This window comes from Glycine max, chromosome 3, assembly GCF_000004515.6.
Source record: "Glycine max cultivar Williams 82 chromosome 3, Glycine_max_v4.0, whole genome shotgun sequence".
Lineage (NCBI taxonomy): Eukaryota > Viridiplantae > Streptophyta > Magnoliopsida > Fabales > Fabaceae > Glycine > Glycine max.
Genome location: NC_016090.4, coordinates 31,029,107 through 31,047,781, shown reverse-complemented (window position 1 = coordinate 31,047,781; position 18,675 = coordinate 31,029,107). Strand labels below are relative to the sequence as shown.

The following is an 18,675-nucleotide window of genomic DNA, read 5'->3' as shown; positions in this document are numbered from 1 at the left end:
ATATAGGTGTGGCCCTATCCCATTCAGGAAGACATTTTTTTATGGTAGCTTCATACATCAAGGTTAAGTCTATTTTGTTAAATTTGACAAAATTTCAGTAGCATTTAGCATTAATCTCCAAGTACACGAGATGAAAGCGGTGACATTAATTCCCCGACAATCAAGTATGCACTCAGAGAACAACTAGAAATGCATTGTACCAAAATTTCATCAAATTCAACAAAATAATCTCAACCTTAACACATGAATCTACCATAAAAATATGACTCTCCCCAAACTGTCCAAATGGACAATTTAAGATTCAATACAATGATTAATGCAAATTATCTGCAAGAGTCATTGTATTCAATCTTAAACGAAAATCTAAGGTTCACTCATGATGAACATAATTTCTATAGCATATATCAATTCTCATTAATTGCAGTGAACAACTAATAAAAACATTGGTAACAAACAACAACACCAAAAGTTTACAAAAAACATTTGTACCTGTGATGATGAGTAGCACGGTCCAAAAATATAGCAGCAATCCAATAAAGAGCTCAATCACCACCTACATCAATCATCATTCCCAAAAACATTATTATTACAGAAAAATGCATTCATGTTTGCCTTTGAATTTCATAAACCTTATCCAAATTAGAATTGAAAGATTTTGCTAGTGCTAATTGGACCATAGATGTGCTTTGAGGATTCACCCTCAACAACAATGTTCAATGGGGCAGTGGGCCTAATTGATTTAAGATTAGATAGAAAGAATTGAGATGGATTAGAAGAAGAAAGGGCTAAGGGATAATATAAACTCTTGGGGTGGGGAAGAAACGGCTATTCACTCAATGTTCAAATATTATAACCCAATCATAACCCAAAATCTTATATTTAAAAAAAAAACAAACTACTAGTCTTTGTTGTATTGCTTCCAATTAATATCTGAATAATTCATCACTAAAATTTTCCTCCCTTAGCAATTAACTTAACCACTAGCAAAAACATGTGATTGTGAATCTAACTCAATGTGTATTGTAGGATTTGTTTTGAAATTGTGAAGATTTTGTTGCTGGCAGCACTTAGTGTAGAATCAGGCCATTTAAAGAACTGGTCCAAGCTAAGAACAGGTTGCTACAGTGTTAGAGAAGGGTTGTTCTTTGTCGCTGGAGTGTTTGCATTAGCCATAATTTTTTTGGTTGTTGGTTTGTACCTAACAACACTATATGCTCGCAATATTCAGTTAACACAACTGCATTTGTATGAAAAAGAAATAGCAGTGGGTAAAAGGAGTTGGATATGAAAAACAGACATAGAAGCAGTATTTTTATGATGACACAACAGCAGGCAAAATAAAAATTCAGTTCTTAAGCTTTTATTGTATCTACAAGCAGACACTTATCTAGTAAAAGATTTATTTCTTATTAATGTTGAAAATGATACATCACACCCAAACCATGAAGTAACATCTAACTCAAGCAAGTTTATACCTTCAATTGAACACAACAGATTATATATTGCCTCATAAAGAAAAAATTTTCAACACTAACTAAGCACCAAAATTATGTTTAGCACTATAAAGTACTACAATGACATACAACAAAATTCTATATTATATACTGCACAATCTTTCATTAACAGATTTTTTCAAACACAAGAAAAGTTGGCCAAATAATGAATTGTCTTTTATGAAAGGCACATGAGATGAGATTTTAGATCCTGATAGCCACCCAACCCAACCTAAGGAGAAACAAGTTAGCTTATTAGTTAAGTGAGAGTAATTATGTTACTTGAGCTCTTATCATCATACAACTACAAGTGTGCTTCAAATTCAGTCATAGAGAGAGATTATGATAAGCTTTACTCATGTACAGTACACCAACTGAGATATTTCACTAGAGTTCATTGAGGAAACTAGAGACCAACCTTTGAATGAAGAGTTGCTAAGTCCTGCACAGATACAGATAAACAAACTGGAGTAAGCATATGTTTGATTTGATGCTAGATCAAGAGAAACCAGCAACAATCTTCAATTGGAACTAGAATTGCATTGAGTACAGAGATAAATAGTTCACAAATTTATTAGTGATAAGCAAGCATGGTCAATGCTATCCAACTATCTCACAAATGCATATTCCCAAGCAAAAGGGTGGTTGTCTAGCATTGCAACACTAAGTCTCCAAAATCTAGGATCCAACTATATCGATCAATAATTAACATGATGTAGCCTGATTTTGGAAGATGGACTCTATATTATAAGGGCTAAATCACACAAGCTCCCTTGTTAATATGATTAAAGACCAATAAAATGTCAAAAACAACAACATTATTTGTACGAAACCAAAATTCATAACCAGAGTTTCTTTCTTTTTTTTACATTGCATGGAAAATTAGTTCTGAATGTAAAACTGAAACAATTCCAAAACCCTAACTCTAGCTATAGATGCCACTACCCCTTCTCAGTTCTCATCATATTAAACATTAGAAATTGGAAAGTAGCAATAGCAATCATAAAACTGGAGAATAATGCAAGTAAACAGAGTTAATTAAACTAAAAAAAATCATCAACAACAATGAGCTTTAAACACCAGAGCAATGCTGAAAATTTATTCAACTCAAACATTGCTTCCTCAAAACAAAATACCCAACAATGGAATTCAGCACACCCATATGAGTTATAATATGAGAGATAAAATAAAAATGTTGAAAAGTGAGAAAAAAAGGACTTACAAAGAGGCAGGAGGAAGAGGAAGAGGAGGGGCATGACACAGAAAAGGGAAAGCAGCATTCAAGGAGAGAATGAAAAGGTGGTTGGTTGTGGCATTGGAGACAAAAGAAGAAGAAGAAGAACAAGAAGGATCGAAAAAGGGTCTTCGTTCAACACAACTTACCAAACACGACGGTGAGCGTGGCGGCGAACACAACCAGAGCGCGACGACGAACATGGGGTCATATATGATGCCAGTGACGGCACTTGCAGCGGACACAGGGTCTGAGTCGTGACGAGGGTGGGTTTGCAAGACTGAGTGTGAGCAAAAAATGGTCTTGGGTTTTTAATTTAAGTAAAAACACAACATCGATATTTTAAAAGACTGATGTTAACTAATAATGTTAACATCGGTTTTTCAAAAAGTCGATGTTAACATTATTAGTTAACATCGGTTTTGACAAAACCGATGTTAATAAACTCATCTTATTTACAAGAATGCCTCGTGTTTTTGTTAACATCGGTTTTGTACAAAATCGATGTTAACCTAACGATGTTAAATCTATAATTTGTAGTAGTGTAAAGACATAACCACTTGTAGATTCTGCTTCATCAAAATCAGAAATCCAATTTGCATCACTAAACCCCTCAATTAATGCAGAAAAACGTGTATAATGAATGTCATAATTAATGGTTCCTTTTAAGTATCTAAAAACTCTTTCTAATGCAATCCAATGAGAATTATTAGGATTATTAGTATACCTTCCTAATCTACCAACTGCATATGCAATGCCAAGCCTAGAGAAGTTTGTCAAATGTAACAAAGAACCAATCATTTGAGAATATTTAGATGAAGAAATTCCTTCACTCAAATTTTTCTTTAACTTAATGGATGAGTCATAAGGAGTAGAAACATATTTCACATCAAAATAATTAAACTTCTTCAATAGCTTTTCAACATAATGTGGTTAGGTTAAAACCATGTCATCATTTTTCTTTATAAGCTTAATACCCAAAATCACATCTACAAGACCAAGGTCCTTCATATCAAAATTACTAGACAAGAAAGACTTCACATCATTTATGAAATGCATATTACTACCAAATACCAATATTTAATCCACATACAAACATAAAATGACACCTCCACTATCATCAAATTGCTTCACATACACACATTTGTCACTATTATTGATTTGAAAACCATACGAAAGAACAACTTGATCAAACTTTTTCGTGTCATTGCTTTGGAGCTTGTTTCAAACCATATAAAGATTTAACAAGTTTGCAAACTTTCTTTTCCTTACCCAGTTCTAAAAATCCTTCAGGTTGGCTCATATAAATTTCTTCTTCTAATTCACCATTTAAAAAAGCAACTTTTACAACCATTTGATGAATTTCTAAATTAAAAACACAAGCAAGTGCAATTAAAACTCTGATAGTAGTAACTTTAGAAACAGGAGAATATGTATCAAAGAAATCTACACCTTTTATTTGTTTACAACCAATCACAGCAAGTCTTGCCTTGAATTTTTCTATAGATCCATCAGTTCTTAATTTCTTTTGGAAAACCCACTCATAATCTATACTTTTATAATCAGGGGGAAGATCAGTAAGAAACCAAGTTTTATTAATTTTAAGAGAACTCATTTCATCATTAATAACTTCCTTCCAAAAAGGTGCATCAATAGACCTCATGGCCTCACCATAAGTTTTAGGATCATCTTCAAGTAGAAAAGAGCAAAATTCAAAACCAAAATCCTTAACCTTTTTTAGATCTTTTATTCCTCCTAGGTTCAAAAACAATGTCCTTATTAACATTACTACAAGATGATAAATTAGAACAAGAAGTATCACAAACAGATTTAGACAATTTATTTTTTAAAGGAAAACATTCTCAAAGAAAGTGGCATCTCTAGATTCCATAATAGTATCATTAGAAATTTCGGACACTTCTGAATTAACAACCGAGAATTTATAAGTGGTACTATGCAAAGAATATCCAACAAAAACACAATCAACAGTTTTTGGTCCAATTTTCCTTTTCTTATTAATAGGGATGTTAACCTTTGCTTGACACTCCCACACTTTAAGATATTTCAGATTTGGTTCTCTTTTTCTCCATAGCTCATAAGGGGGGTTTTCAAAAATTTTATAAGGTACCCTATTAAGAATATGACATGCAAAATATAAAGTTTCACCCCACATATATTTTGGCAAATCAAAACTTACAACCATAACATTCACCATATCAAGCAAGGTACGATTCTTTCTTTCCGCAATACCATTAGATTAAGGAGCATACGGAGGTGTCACTTCATGAATAATACCAAGCATTTTACAAAAATTACTCATGTCTAAAGATGTGTATTCTCCACCTTTATCCGAACATAGAATTATAATTTTTCTTTCTAATTGATTTTCTACTTCTGTTTTATATACTTTGAACTTATCAAACAACTCACTTTTGTGATTAACTAAATACACATAGCAATATTTGGAGAAATCATCAATGAAAGTAATAAAGTATCTCTTACCACCACGTGTTAACACATCATTACTATCACATACATCATTATGAACCAATTCAAGCAAGTTAGTTTCTCTTTCAATACATGTAGTAAAACCCTTTATAGGTTGCTTTGCTTGAATACATGTTTCACATTTTTGTTTTAAATCAATGGAAGCTTTAGGAATAAGATTAAGAGACATCATTCTTTTGATAGAATTCAAATTCACGTGTCCAAGCCTAGCATGTCACATATTAGAACATTCAACATTTGCAACAAAAGAATAAATGTTATATTTTATTAATAGAAAGAGGCATAAGACTTAACTTAAACAAATCATCACAAATGTAGTCTTTACCAATAAAAACATCATCTCTTAATAACAACTCTATTGAACTAAAAAACAACCTTGTACCCTTGTTGGACTAACAAAGAAGTACTTATTAATTTTTTTTCCTAATATTAGAAATGTGATAGACTCCATCTAAAACAAGAAAATTCACCAAAGATAGCTCTAGCTTCACTTGACCTTCTCCTAACACATGTGCCATACTCCCAAAACATATTTTAAATGATAGTAGAATTTTGTAAAAGAGATAGGTAAAATATCTATTGTTTGAGTTATGCTCATTTTACTGCTTTGTGGTTGTATTTTCACATGTTTATTTTTTTTTAGCAAAGAGCTACATATATAGAGACAACTAGTTACTAACGTGTAGCATCAAACTACTTGTCACAATAACATTAAGAAATAGAAAATAAAAACCAAACAACAAACTTCCTAACGCTAAAGATTGTAACGTTCACAAAGGAAATTGACCAAGTAAAAGATATAGGAATGGAAGTAGTGAGATGCTTTTAGTTTTTCACGGAAACTAATTCTAAAAGCCTTTTATCTTTAAAAAAACATAATTGATAAAGAAAATGTATTTTAATTTTAAATTTTAAATTATAAGAAAATATTTTCTAACAACCTTCCACTAATTTAAAATTTAAAGAAATGAAATAATATAATAAAAATATTTTTAATGGAGTATAATACATTACATTTTCACCCGTAAATTTTGCAGGCTTACTAGAAAGGGACTTAATCATATCCATGATGGACATTTTGATAAAAACAAAATGCTATTAAATAAAGAAAATATTATGCAAGAGGAAAGTAGAATTTTCTCTCTAAGATGATTAGAAATTAAAATAAAATAAAAGAAATGAATGAGAAGAAGATGCAAAGCCTTAAACGAAATAACAAAACAGCAGTAGCAAAGTAACATCAGAATATGACAAAACATGAATCAGCAATGCAATATAACATACAATAAGCACAAAGGAAAATAATTCAAGGGGAAAATTTTTAATTAGCCTAGTTTGAAGCGCGCAAAAGCTATTCTTAGAGAGAAAGCGCCCATACTGCATTGGTAGAAAATTTTGATTGTGCTCCTCTACCAAGATATGACAACCCGTTGATTCTGATCTGTGCAACGAAAGGATCTATGAACCTTTTGAACATTAATACTCTTGCTCTCAAAAAGATAATAATTTTTTTATAAGAAAAGGAAGAGAAGAAATTTAGAAGAAAAAAAAAACATTATTTTTTTTGCTAGTGTATTTTTTGGCAAAGGAAGAGAGAGATATATAAGCATAGACCCCCTTATGCAATAGCAAAAAAAACTCAAAGTAAAACTACATAAATGTTGGAAACCAACGTTATGCAGAACAAAAGTACACATAACAAACTACATTGACCCATTAAAAACAAAATCTTAAAATATAAGAATTCTAGTTTTACTTAATAGATTCTAAAACAAATATTTTATTTTATAAAAATAGAATTAATATAAGTGATATATTTTTTAAAATTTTAAATTATAAAACAAATATTTTGTAACAATGTAATCACACGTAGCTAATTGTTAGTCTTGTTTGAATTATGTAGTTTATAACAAATGATAGATTCAAGAGTGTTGAACGCATAGTGCTTGCAAATTATGTTGGTCCAAGAATATCTGCTGCATGCTTTTTCTACCCAAGGCATCCTTAAAGCTTCGTGGACCTATAAAAGAACTATTATTAGAAGACAATCCTCCCAAATACAAGGAAACTACATTTGCTGACTATGAAGATCCTCCCAAATACAAGGAAACTACATTTGCTGACTATGAAGCACATTTCATAGCAAAATGACAGGATGGTACTAGTGCTCTTACACATTTCAAGATTTGAACTAAGAAATGTTAAAAAAAGAAAACACACACAAAATAAAAAAGATTAGCATAAATAAATGTAATTGACTTACTATGATGGAAATGATGCATGAGTTTATGACAAGGCAGGGCATGAGGGTAAGTTGTGTTCACAAGTCCAGAACGTAGCCTATCATTGCAATGCAATGTAGTCCTTTTAAACTTAAAAAATTATGCAAGTTGTGTGTGCAAACACAAATGGAAAAACTTAAATTTCTAAGACAGTTTTGATCATTTTCAATAGCTTTTATAGGAAGTTACTTGTTCCTTATACACAACTTTTATTTTCCTCTTATGTTATGAAATGATCCTCCTAATTATAGATCTCAATGAACTAATAATATACTTTCACGACCAAAATGAAAACAACTAGGTAACAAAAAATAAGAATTCAAAGAGTGGCTGATATTTTTATTTAAATTAGGAAAAATATTAAATAACCCAGAATATTAGGATGTGTTTGGTTTTCATTTTCATTTTCAGTTTTCATTTTCAAAAGATTAGAATTCTGAAAACATGTTTGGTTTGACTTATTGTTTTCTGCTTTCAAGAAATAAAAACACTGAAAATGTGTTTTCAAAAGGAAATGTATTTTTAGATTTGCTTAAAATTACATTCCTTGTCTTTATGTCGTCTTGTATAGAAAAGAGATGCAATCATGCAAACCAACACAACAACTGTAGTGGTTGGGTGAAAATTGGAGGGCTTACATCTCAAATATATGTCTTAAATATGATTTTATATATGATGGTAATTATATTATTAGTATAAAATATTTACTAATTTTATTAATAATTAATTTTTGTTGTGGAATCTTATTGGATATTTTTAGTAAGATTCTCCTTCTAATTATATATTTTTATTTATAATACTCAACTTTAAAATCTTACTTAAAAGAAATAAATTTAATTTATTCAGACAAACAAATTTTTGGTATTTTAAAATCTGATTATGAACTCAATTTGCAAATGGTGTGAATGTGTGAATGTGTGTAAAAGGCAACTGCAACAAATCCGGGTTAATACCCATAAACTTCTATATTATTAATTAATCTGAAATAGTTATAGATATATTAAATAATGTATAGTGTAAAAGAGGTGGGAGAAGATTGAGAGTTTAGGACCATTATTGCTTCATCATCCTCCATCATTCACAAGCACATGTTTAAGTCTTAACTGCTACTTCATTCTTCTTCGGCTTTTTCACTCACTCTTCTAGCTCCAAGACTAGAACCAAAAGGAACATGGGAACAACACAAAGCATTTGATGAAACAAAAGCTGGTGTGAAAATATTTCCAACACAAAGCATTAGTCACCAAATTAAAAACTTATCAATTAAGGATATGAAAATATTTCCAACTCAAAATAAGGTCGTTCAAAACTCCAGATAATTAACCTATCAGAGTATTGTGTCTTGGCGTCCTCTAGCACGAGTTTCTTTAAAGTCATCGACCTAACTATTTTCTCCCAAGAACACAAGATTCAAGATCATCGTGGGATCCAAACATAAACAATACACAAGAGTGAGTTTATCACATCCCTAAATAGGTAGGTAGAGATAAAGGAAAGCGCGCACACACATATAATATAAGTATAACAAGTTCAACTTAGCACAATTCACGTAATTTTATCACTCATTGTGTAACATCACTTGTCTCAAGGATTTAATCACAAAATCACATTTCACACCTTCATACTAATCACATGTTCAGAACAATAAATCTCAAGTACAACACAACATCTCACACTCACACAATTCATTACCCACCATCACGTAACAAGTCACAGTGATCATTACACAGACGTTACACAACAGATACACTAAGATTCAATCCTATATGAAATGCGGTATCATGTCAATGAAAAACCTCATCGGCCGCCTAAGAGTACATGACAAGACATACTACACATTGGTAAGTTAGGTCAACCTTACTAGGTAAAATCATAGGGAGACTATTAGTCGTCATTTATGACTAACTTTTGTATAGAAAAGTTTTATAAAATGTTTGTCTTTTCCCCAATTTATGGTTATTTTTGTAGGATTGTACATATTTTTAGGTTTAGCTTAATTTTGTTCAATAGAAATGCCCAACATTATGAATTTAATGTGTTTCAACTTCAATTTCAGATAAAAATGATGAAATTTGTGAAGGCTAGCAGCTGGTGTCTTGCTAAGCGAGGCTTGTGCGCTTAGCGAGAGTCATGCACTAAGCGAGGCACTCAGCTCGCTTAGTGAGTTGGGAGAATCTGAGAAGCATCTGCGTGCTCAACGCGTCATCAGCTCACTCAGTGAGGATTTTGTCTCTTCATGCGCTAAGCGCGCCCAACTCACTTCGCAGATAATCACTAACTTGCACTAAGTGCGAAAATGGCGCTAAGTGCGCCTTCGAGGACAAAAAGCCTTTTTTAAGGCTGAAGTTGGAAAAATAAGAGAAAGAGCGTGAAAAGAAGAAGAAAGAGCGTAACAGAGGCGCAAAACATAGCAAGGAAGCCAAAAATCTCAGCTTTCAAGAGGATTGTAGGTTTAGGAGTAATTTCTAGGTTCCTAGAGGTGGAGGAGACATCCCCACTACTGTGTAATCTGTTATTTTCTTCTTAAACCCTCATCTTGTAGCTGAAAGGTGCTGCCTTGTGATGGAAGACTAAGTATCTCTATTGGGAAATTCTGTTGGAACTTGATGTAAATTCTTAACTATCTATTTAAAGTTGCTTTATGTGTTCATTGCTTTTATCTGCACTTAATTATTTCATGGTTTTGGTCTGATCACCCATTGGTGTGTAAAGTTAGGATTTTTAGCATTAGAAAATGTATTAATCCTTAGAACTGGATATAGCAGGGCTAGATAACTGCATTGCTAGACATAGAGTGCAGGGTTTTAGTTTTTGTTATGTTGTGATCATAATGTTGTTCAATTAGGCTAAGTTCGGCGAGACATTCGAGAACGAGGTTTAATTAGAATTAGTCCATTCACGCGAGAAATCGGTGATTGGTATTTTAGTCTTCAGTATAGAACACAGAAATAACATTAAATAGAGAAAAATATTTTAGTTACATCAAGCGCTCAGTAAAAGGACCCAACATTTTAATTATCTGTTTTCTCTCTCGTTTTGATAAGCGTATTTGTAGTTCTTTTAGATTTACAGCACATACATCTTTGATTTAATTTTGTTTACATGGCTTTATATCAATGTCTACTAATTGAATGAGAGTTCACCAAATGAAACAAGTTCCCTGAGATCGATACTCGGTTCTTACCGTTTTATTATTACTTGCACGACTCGGTACACTTGTCGGTTAGATTTACGCACCCATAATAACAAGCAACACCGAGGCATGAACAAAGTTTTGGTGTCGTTGCTGGGGAACTTCTTCCCATTTGGAGAACTATAGTTTAGTTTGTAGGCATCAATTCTTTATTCGTTGATTATTTGTTTGTATGAATATTTAGTTAGTTTAGAAATTTGTTTTTTTTCTCTTGAATTGGTTAACCACTCTTTTTGCTAGTGCTTTGTATGCGCCGTAGATCTTTTGCAGGTGATTTGGTTGATTTGGACTTGGAGATTGAAGCTACTTGCTGAAGAAACAACGCAAAAAGGCGGAGAAATTTTTTGCAAGAAAGGGCAGTACCATTTCTAGAGGAACCTCGATCTTCTGAGTTGTCTTCTAGTTTTCCAGAAACAAGGGAATCCAAAACTGCAGTGTCTGAAGCCGACATAATGGCTGAAGAGCAACCAAGAAGAGTAACCCTTGAAGACTACTCAAGTTCTATTGTGTCGTAGTTTTTCATTAGCATTGCGCGGCCAGAGGTTCAGGCGTAAAACATTACCTATCCACATTCTTTTATTCAGCTTATACAGGGCAATTTGTTTCATGGATTGTCAAATGAAGATCCTTACGCGCATCTAGCAACATACATTGAAATATGCAACACAGTGAGAATTGTTGGTGTGCTAGAAGATGCTATTAGGCTCCACTTATTTTCATTTTCACTATCTGGAGAAGCCAATAGGTGGTTGCATTCATTCAAAGGCAATAGCTTAAGGACTTGGGATGAAGTTGTGGAAAAATTTCTGAAAAAGTATTTTCCTAAGTCAAAAATTGCATAGGGAAAGGCTGTTATTTCATTATTTCATTAGTTTCCCGATGAGTCATTGAGTGAAGCCTTGGAACGATTTCGTAGCTTGCTACGAACTCCAACTCACGGATTCTCCGAGCCTATTCATCTTAATATCTTCATTGATGGGTTGAGGCCACAATCAAGTTACATCAAGCGCTCAATAGAAGGACCCAACGTTAAAATTATCCATTTTCTCTCTCGTTTTGATAAGCGTATTTGTAGTTCTTTTAGATTTACAACACATACATCTTTGATTTAATTCTATTTACATGACTTTATATCAATGTCTGCTAATTGAATGAGAGTTTACCAAATGAAACAAGTTCCTTGAGATTGATACTCGGTTCTTACCGTTTTATTATTACTTGCACGACTCGATACACTTGCTGGTTAGATTTACGCACCCATAATAACAAGCAACACCGGGGCGTGAACAGAGACCAGTCAGGGTCACCCTTTTTTGCGAGAATGTTCCAACCATGTGGGATCAATACAATCTTAAAGGAGCACTCAGACCGGGTCTATTTACCCCTAAAGCCTAGACTCTGAAGAGTCCGTTAAGGCCTCTCCTTCTTGAATCAAGACCAACCTAGAAAACATTTTAACACGCAGACTCTATCTATGAATTATACAAAACACATGACTCCTCAATTAATCTCAAAATAATTTTAACTCATTGCGCCTCAAAGTGATTAAACTCGTTAGGTTCTCACAGTGGATCTTATCACAATACTCGTCGCCCTTAAAGGGTCTTACAATCGTGTGATTTTACGGTTCATAGTTCACAACTCAATGCATGCAATACTTCACTACACATGTATCTTACAATTCAACACATACTCAATTTATCATATACAATCAACCTTAACCACAATGTTATAATCCCAAACAATACGTTATCACACCTCATGAATCATATACATATCACACAATATTAATATATACATGGCACAAACACAAACTTTACCTATGAACTATGCAATAAACACAACTACTCATTTGTTTTCAAAATCATTTTAACTTATCGTGTCTCAAAGTGATTCACCTCGTCGTGTTCCCATAATAGATCCCATCACAATAATAGTCACGCAAAAACTCGTTGCCCTTAGAGGGTCTTACAGTTGTGTGATTGTGCAGTTCATAACTCACAACTCAATGTCATCACTTTACACTTCACAATAACATGTATAATCATATTGAGGAACGTATTAATCTCACACTTGCTCACAACACATGTCCCATCACACTTCTCACTTACACATTATCACTTCTCATACATCATATATATATATATATATAATATCATACAATAATAATCTTTCAACATTTAAGGCAGATAACCATTCACTTATTAATTCGGTTAATAGCATAAAAAATGTGATCACATAATGGGGAACAAAACCCCTCAATCAATTTCAAGAAAACATGCAAGAATCAAGAATTCTCAAATTTCTATGTTTCTAACATTCAAATTCAAACACTCAATTAAACCATCCAATTCCTATCAGGGCATCAATTAACCCGGCAAACATGAGAAATTTGTAGTTATCATTGTACAGGTAAAATTGAAGCGCATAAAAATACTCCAAAATTAACCTCAATTGCGATAAACTCATCCCTTACTTCTAAGCAGACTCACATGTGTAATCTGGCAGCGATAGCGGTGTCTCTAGCGGTTTCCTAACATTCCTCAAGCTTTTCCTTTGGTTGCTTTACTAGGGTTTCCCAATGTTAGAGAGAAAGAGAAGGGATTGAAGTCTCAATTTTACTGTCTCAGTGTGAAGGTCATTTCTCTCTCTACAAATATTATTTTGAAAATCTGAACGGTGGAAATGAAAGAAAGTCATTTCCAAAGGTTTTGTCCAAATTTCAGGATGATCCAACAATTAACAAGTCCGATATCTTAATTTTATTGGGATAGATTTGAGTGTATGCGAAAAAAGAAAGGATTTTGAAAGAGTAAGAAAAGATAAAGAATTTGGGAGGAAGAGTGTAGAGACTTATGGTAATTGTAAAAACTGATCTACTCTATCTATATTTAGGGTACTCTGAGGCTATTATTTACTCTATTTTTTCTTTATTTTATTATTTTATAAAAAAAATTCTATTTTACTTTTTCATTAAATAAATAACTAATTAAAACATCCATTTATTTTCTAAAACATCATCTTATTCTATTTATTTTCTAATACTATAAAATCCTTATTTTAATTAACAAAAAATATTTGCTCTAATTTTTTAATTTCTAAAAATTTTATTAATTTTTAAATAAAACTCATTTTATTTATTTTACAAAAAAAAAAAACTAGATGTTACCGTTGATGCAGGTGTTAAGGATGTTCCTAGCTTATTCCATCACCAACCTGAGAAGTTTGAGAAGGCTTCAAATATAGGCAACACAAGCCATATTATTCCAATCATAGACCTTGCAATTATTAACAAAGATCCAAGTAACCGCCTAGGGCTTGTTGATATTGTGAAGAAAACATCTGAAACATGGGGTTTCTTTCCGGTGGTCAATCATGACATCCCTTTGAGTGTTCTAGTGGAGATGAAAAATGGTGTCAAATGGTTTCATGAGATGGATACTGAAGCCAAGAAACAATTCTATTCAAGAGATAGATCCAAATCCTTTCTGTATAAAAGCAATTTTGATCTATATGGCTCACAGCCATCAATCAATTGGAGGGATTCTTTTTGGTATTTGTATTATCCTGATGCCCCCAAACCAGAAGAAATTCCTGTAGTTTGCAGGTATGTATGTGTATCAATTATGTGTTCCTTCAAATAGGTTTCTTTCAATATGTTGTAGCTTGATTAATTGATAACTATGCCCCTTATGGTAAGAGGTTTGATCTTCAAGTTTGTATGTATAGTAAGTATCTGCTAGATTGAGAAATTAGTACTATTAAATAGATCTTGGTACCTTGGGAAATTAGTATAAAATATGAGGAAAAAATTATGCACAGATAGTGTATGATAGTTTTACATTTTCATCCAATCATAACTCATCATGTATGGTAAATTTGTTGACTTTTACAGTAGCCTTAAAAAGTAATACAATAATATCAATAGTGATTTGTGATTGGATGACAATATAAAACAACTTCACACTATCAATGCATGGTCATTAAACTCCTAATAGTTCATCCTAAAAAAAGATAGTTTTCATTCAGGTTAAAGTACACAAATTTGGAGGCTTAAATTTATAAATTTGTTAATCAAAGGTTGTGTTAATCTGCGACTTGTGTTCATTTTAACATAATATAACATGTTAAAAGATGAAGTTTGAAAATTTTAACTACTATAGAAGCTAACTGACACAAATTGAAAAGGTCTAAAATTGAATTTCAACCCTTCTGATTGATTGCATACTCTTGCAGAGATATACTGCTGAAATACAGGAAGCACATAATGAAACTTGGGATTTTACTGCTTGAGTTGTTTTCAGAAGCTTTGGGTCTGAGTCCAAACTATCTGAAAGATATAGGATGTGCTGAGGGGCTATTTGCTCTTTGCCATTATTATCCTTCATGTCCTGAACCAGATTTGACTACGGGAACCACCATGCATTCAGACAATGATTTCTTCACAGTGCTTCTCCAGGATCATATTGATGGCCTCCAAGTAAGATATGAAGACAAGTGGATTGATATACCCCCTTGTACCTGGCACTTTCGTAATTAATATCGGTGATCTTTTGCAGGCAAGTTTTCAGTTATTTGGTTATTTCCTGCAACTTTTATTAATGTATGATGGATACTAGTTACATCTATGGCTTCATTTTCTAAGGGAAGTTGGGAAAAGATAAAAGTTAACTTAAACAATTGATCATGGCACGACACTTACGATGAAGTAATAAGAATTTGTCCTGTATAATGTATTATAAGCTAATGCTACTAAAATAGGACAATCACAAGAGTGCGACAGAATAAATGGGACTTACATGAATTTCAACCAATAATACAAAATATGCTGGGAGGAGTATATTAGTTAGAGTGTGTTGGAAAGAATGTATTAGAGAGAATGTTGTTAGCATTTCTTGTAAGGACAAACCATGCCATTTGAAATTATATTGTGTATCCAATCTTCCATTTTGCTTCATTGCTAGAGATGCTATATTACTATGTATTTCTGTGCCTTATAAGTTTCCTTACTGTATGAGTAAATTGAGTACTTCTACATAACCTACATCCCTCAAACCCTCAATGATCTCACCCCTAAACAAACAATAGTATATGCATATATCCCCATTTTGTGGAAGGAATGTCAGCTACAAAATAGCTTTCATTTTGCCATTTTCTTGTTATAATTGAATGATAGAGTCAGAACCACTCATTTGATCCATGTTTTGTTCCCACCTAGTGAGACATGACTTATTGTTTTTATCTATTGTTATTTGAATGAGCGTTATTACTTATTAGATGTAACCATGTAGCCAATTTGTTTGTCTGTTCGAATTACAGTTTATAACAAACGATAGATTGAAGAGTGCTGAACACAGAGTGATTGTAAATCATGTTGGTCCCAGAATATCTGTCGCATGCTTTTTCAGTCCAAGTGCCAAGGCATCCTTAAAGTTCTGTGGACCTGTAAAGGAACTATTATCAGAAGAAAATCCTCCCAAATTCAGGAACACTGGTGACTATGAAGCCTACTATTTTGCAAAAGGACTGGATGGTACTAGTGCCCTTACACATTACAGGATTTGATCTAGGAAATGTACAAAAGGAAAAGCTCTGATGGACATGGTACATGACTTCTTCTTCTTTTTTTATCGGTGGAAATTGAACACCATACCAGGAGGATTTACAAGACTCACACACCGTGTTTAACCAACTGAGTTAAACTCCCTTGTTAAATGTACATGAATTTATGAAAAGGCAGGATAATTAATTTGTGTATATATGTATGACATCATTGCAATATAGTCCTTTAAACTCCAAAAATTATGTACGTTTACCTGAAATAAATGAGAAATTTTCAAAATTAAATAGACCTCTCCCTCTTCTCTTGGGTTACTGTCAATTTTTGCTTGCTAGTTATATTTGTCCCAATTATTTCGAGACGAGTCAGTTATATCTCGGGGGACTTTGCATTACACTGGGTAAGTCCTTGATGGGGCAATGTGAATTCGCACATCTCAGACTAATTTTATTTGTGATTAATTGAGTTTTACGAGACAGAAAGCATCCTGTACATGTTTGTGATCATTTAAGTTCATGGGCTCAAGAGGGTCGTGGTTCTTGTACTATCTATACCAACAAATATTTATCTACGAGTGATTTTATGGAAGCAAGAATTGGTTATCAATCAGCATGCTTTGCTTGGAAGAGATTGTTTGTTAAGAAAACTATCCCAAAGGAAACATGATAAAGCATTAGATAAGAAGTCAATTAGAATCTAGAAATCTTATTGTTTGCCACTCCAACTAGGATCTAGGGTGGGAGCTTATGTAGTCTCCCAATATGCAATCTGGTTTGTGTGCATCTAAAGAGAGACAAATAAATCATTTTATGAAATTTGGAATATTTCTATGCAATTCTGTTAGTGTTACTCATTTTTTAGCTCAATCATTTTTATTCTCAAACAATATTAGAAGGTTTTGTTGTTGTTAGACCACTCATCAATCAGATGGAATATGATGCCAAATAACCCCCTCACGTAATTAATAATAAACTAAAGTAATATATAAGGGTGGATAGGTTAACAAATTCCTATATTATATATAGAATGTAGGGGTGTAATTTAAATAATTATATTATTTTATAAATTAATATAGAATATGATTTTTATTGATCAAACAATTGATTTATATCTATATATTATCAAGATTGTATTTGTCAAATTTTTTAAAAATTAAACTGTAATAAGAACATAATTAAATGATCCAATATAATTTAAAAAGTTTATATTATGTTAGTTTTAATATCTATGAATGAGATAACAAAAATTTTTAGACTAATATTAAATTTTGTATATATAATTTATGTATAAAAAAATTAATCAAACAATTTAAGAAAATATTATTCAATTAAAAGTTATTAAATAATATAATAATTTGTCAAAGTTATACCAATTTAATTTGATCTCTCTTTTCTCTATATATATATAGGAGTGAGTAATATATAGGTGATTCTTTGATATGATGTGATAGAAATAGAAAAAAAATGAGAGTTTTCAAATATCATTATTCTTGTATATAATCAAATTAGCTTATCCAATTTTCTGCAATGTTTTTTTTATCAATAAGGGCAATCCCGAAATTTTTCTTATATATAATATAGATTATACTTTCTTAAGAAATACTTTCCGTTGTAACCAACAACGAACAACAAGATGAGTTGACGATTTTGTCAGCTCATGTGACATTATATATGCAAACCAATTATAAGATGACTCAACTATTTTGTCTAATTATGAACGTTTCACAATCCAAGAGAGATGGGGTGACCATTGGGACCGTTTCTGTTGCAGCTTGCTCTAACCATTCTCCATCACACATTAACTATTAGAGCAGTAGAATATCCAAAAGGATATCATAGACCAATCTAAACACTTGTCTTTTTCTCTATCTTCCTTGGATCTTCTACTCATACTTCTAGTTCCAAGACAACTACTAATAGAAGAAAAATGGAAGTGACAACTAAGCCAGAATATGAATTTATATTGAGTGAACGCAAAGCATTATATTTGATGAAACAAAAGCTGGTGTGAAAGGGCTTGTTGATGTAGGTGCTAAGAAGGTCCCTATCTTATTCCATCACCAACCTGACAAATTTGAGAAAAAAGCCTCAAATTTAGGCAACACTTGCAATGTTAATTATTCCAGTTATAGACCTGGCAGATATATATGTATATATATATATATATATAGACAAACGCCACGGGCTTTCTGACATAGTCAAGGAAGCATCTGAAACATGGGGTTTCTTTCAGGTGGTCAATCATGAGATCCCTTTGAGTGTTCTTGAGAAGATGAAAAATGGGGTCAAAAGATTTCATGAGATGGCATGGATAATGATACCAAAAAGGAATTCTACACAAGAGATAAGTTAAAATTGTTTCAGTATATATAATAGCAATTTTGATCTGTACAGTTCACGGCCAGC

General features: G+C 32.4%; 1 pseudogene; it reads left to right on the top strand.

Moving 5' to 3' along the window:
• Positions 1-11,162: 11,162 nt before the first annotated feature.
• On the top strand, positions 11,163-16,552 carry LOC100805191 (1-aminocyclopropane-1-carboxylate oxidase homolog 12-like; annotated as a pseudogene).
• Positions 16,553-18,675: the final 2,123 nt, after the last annotated feature.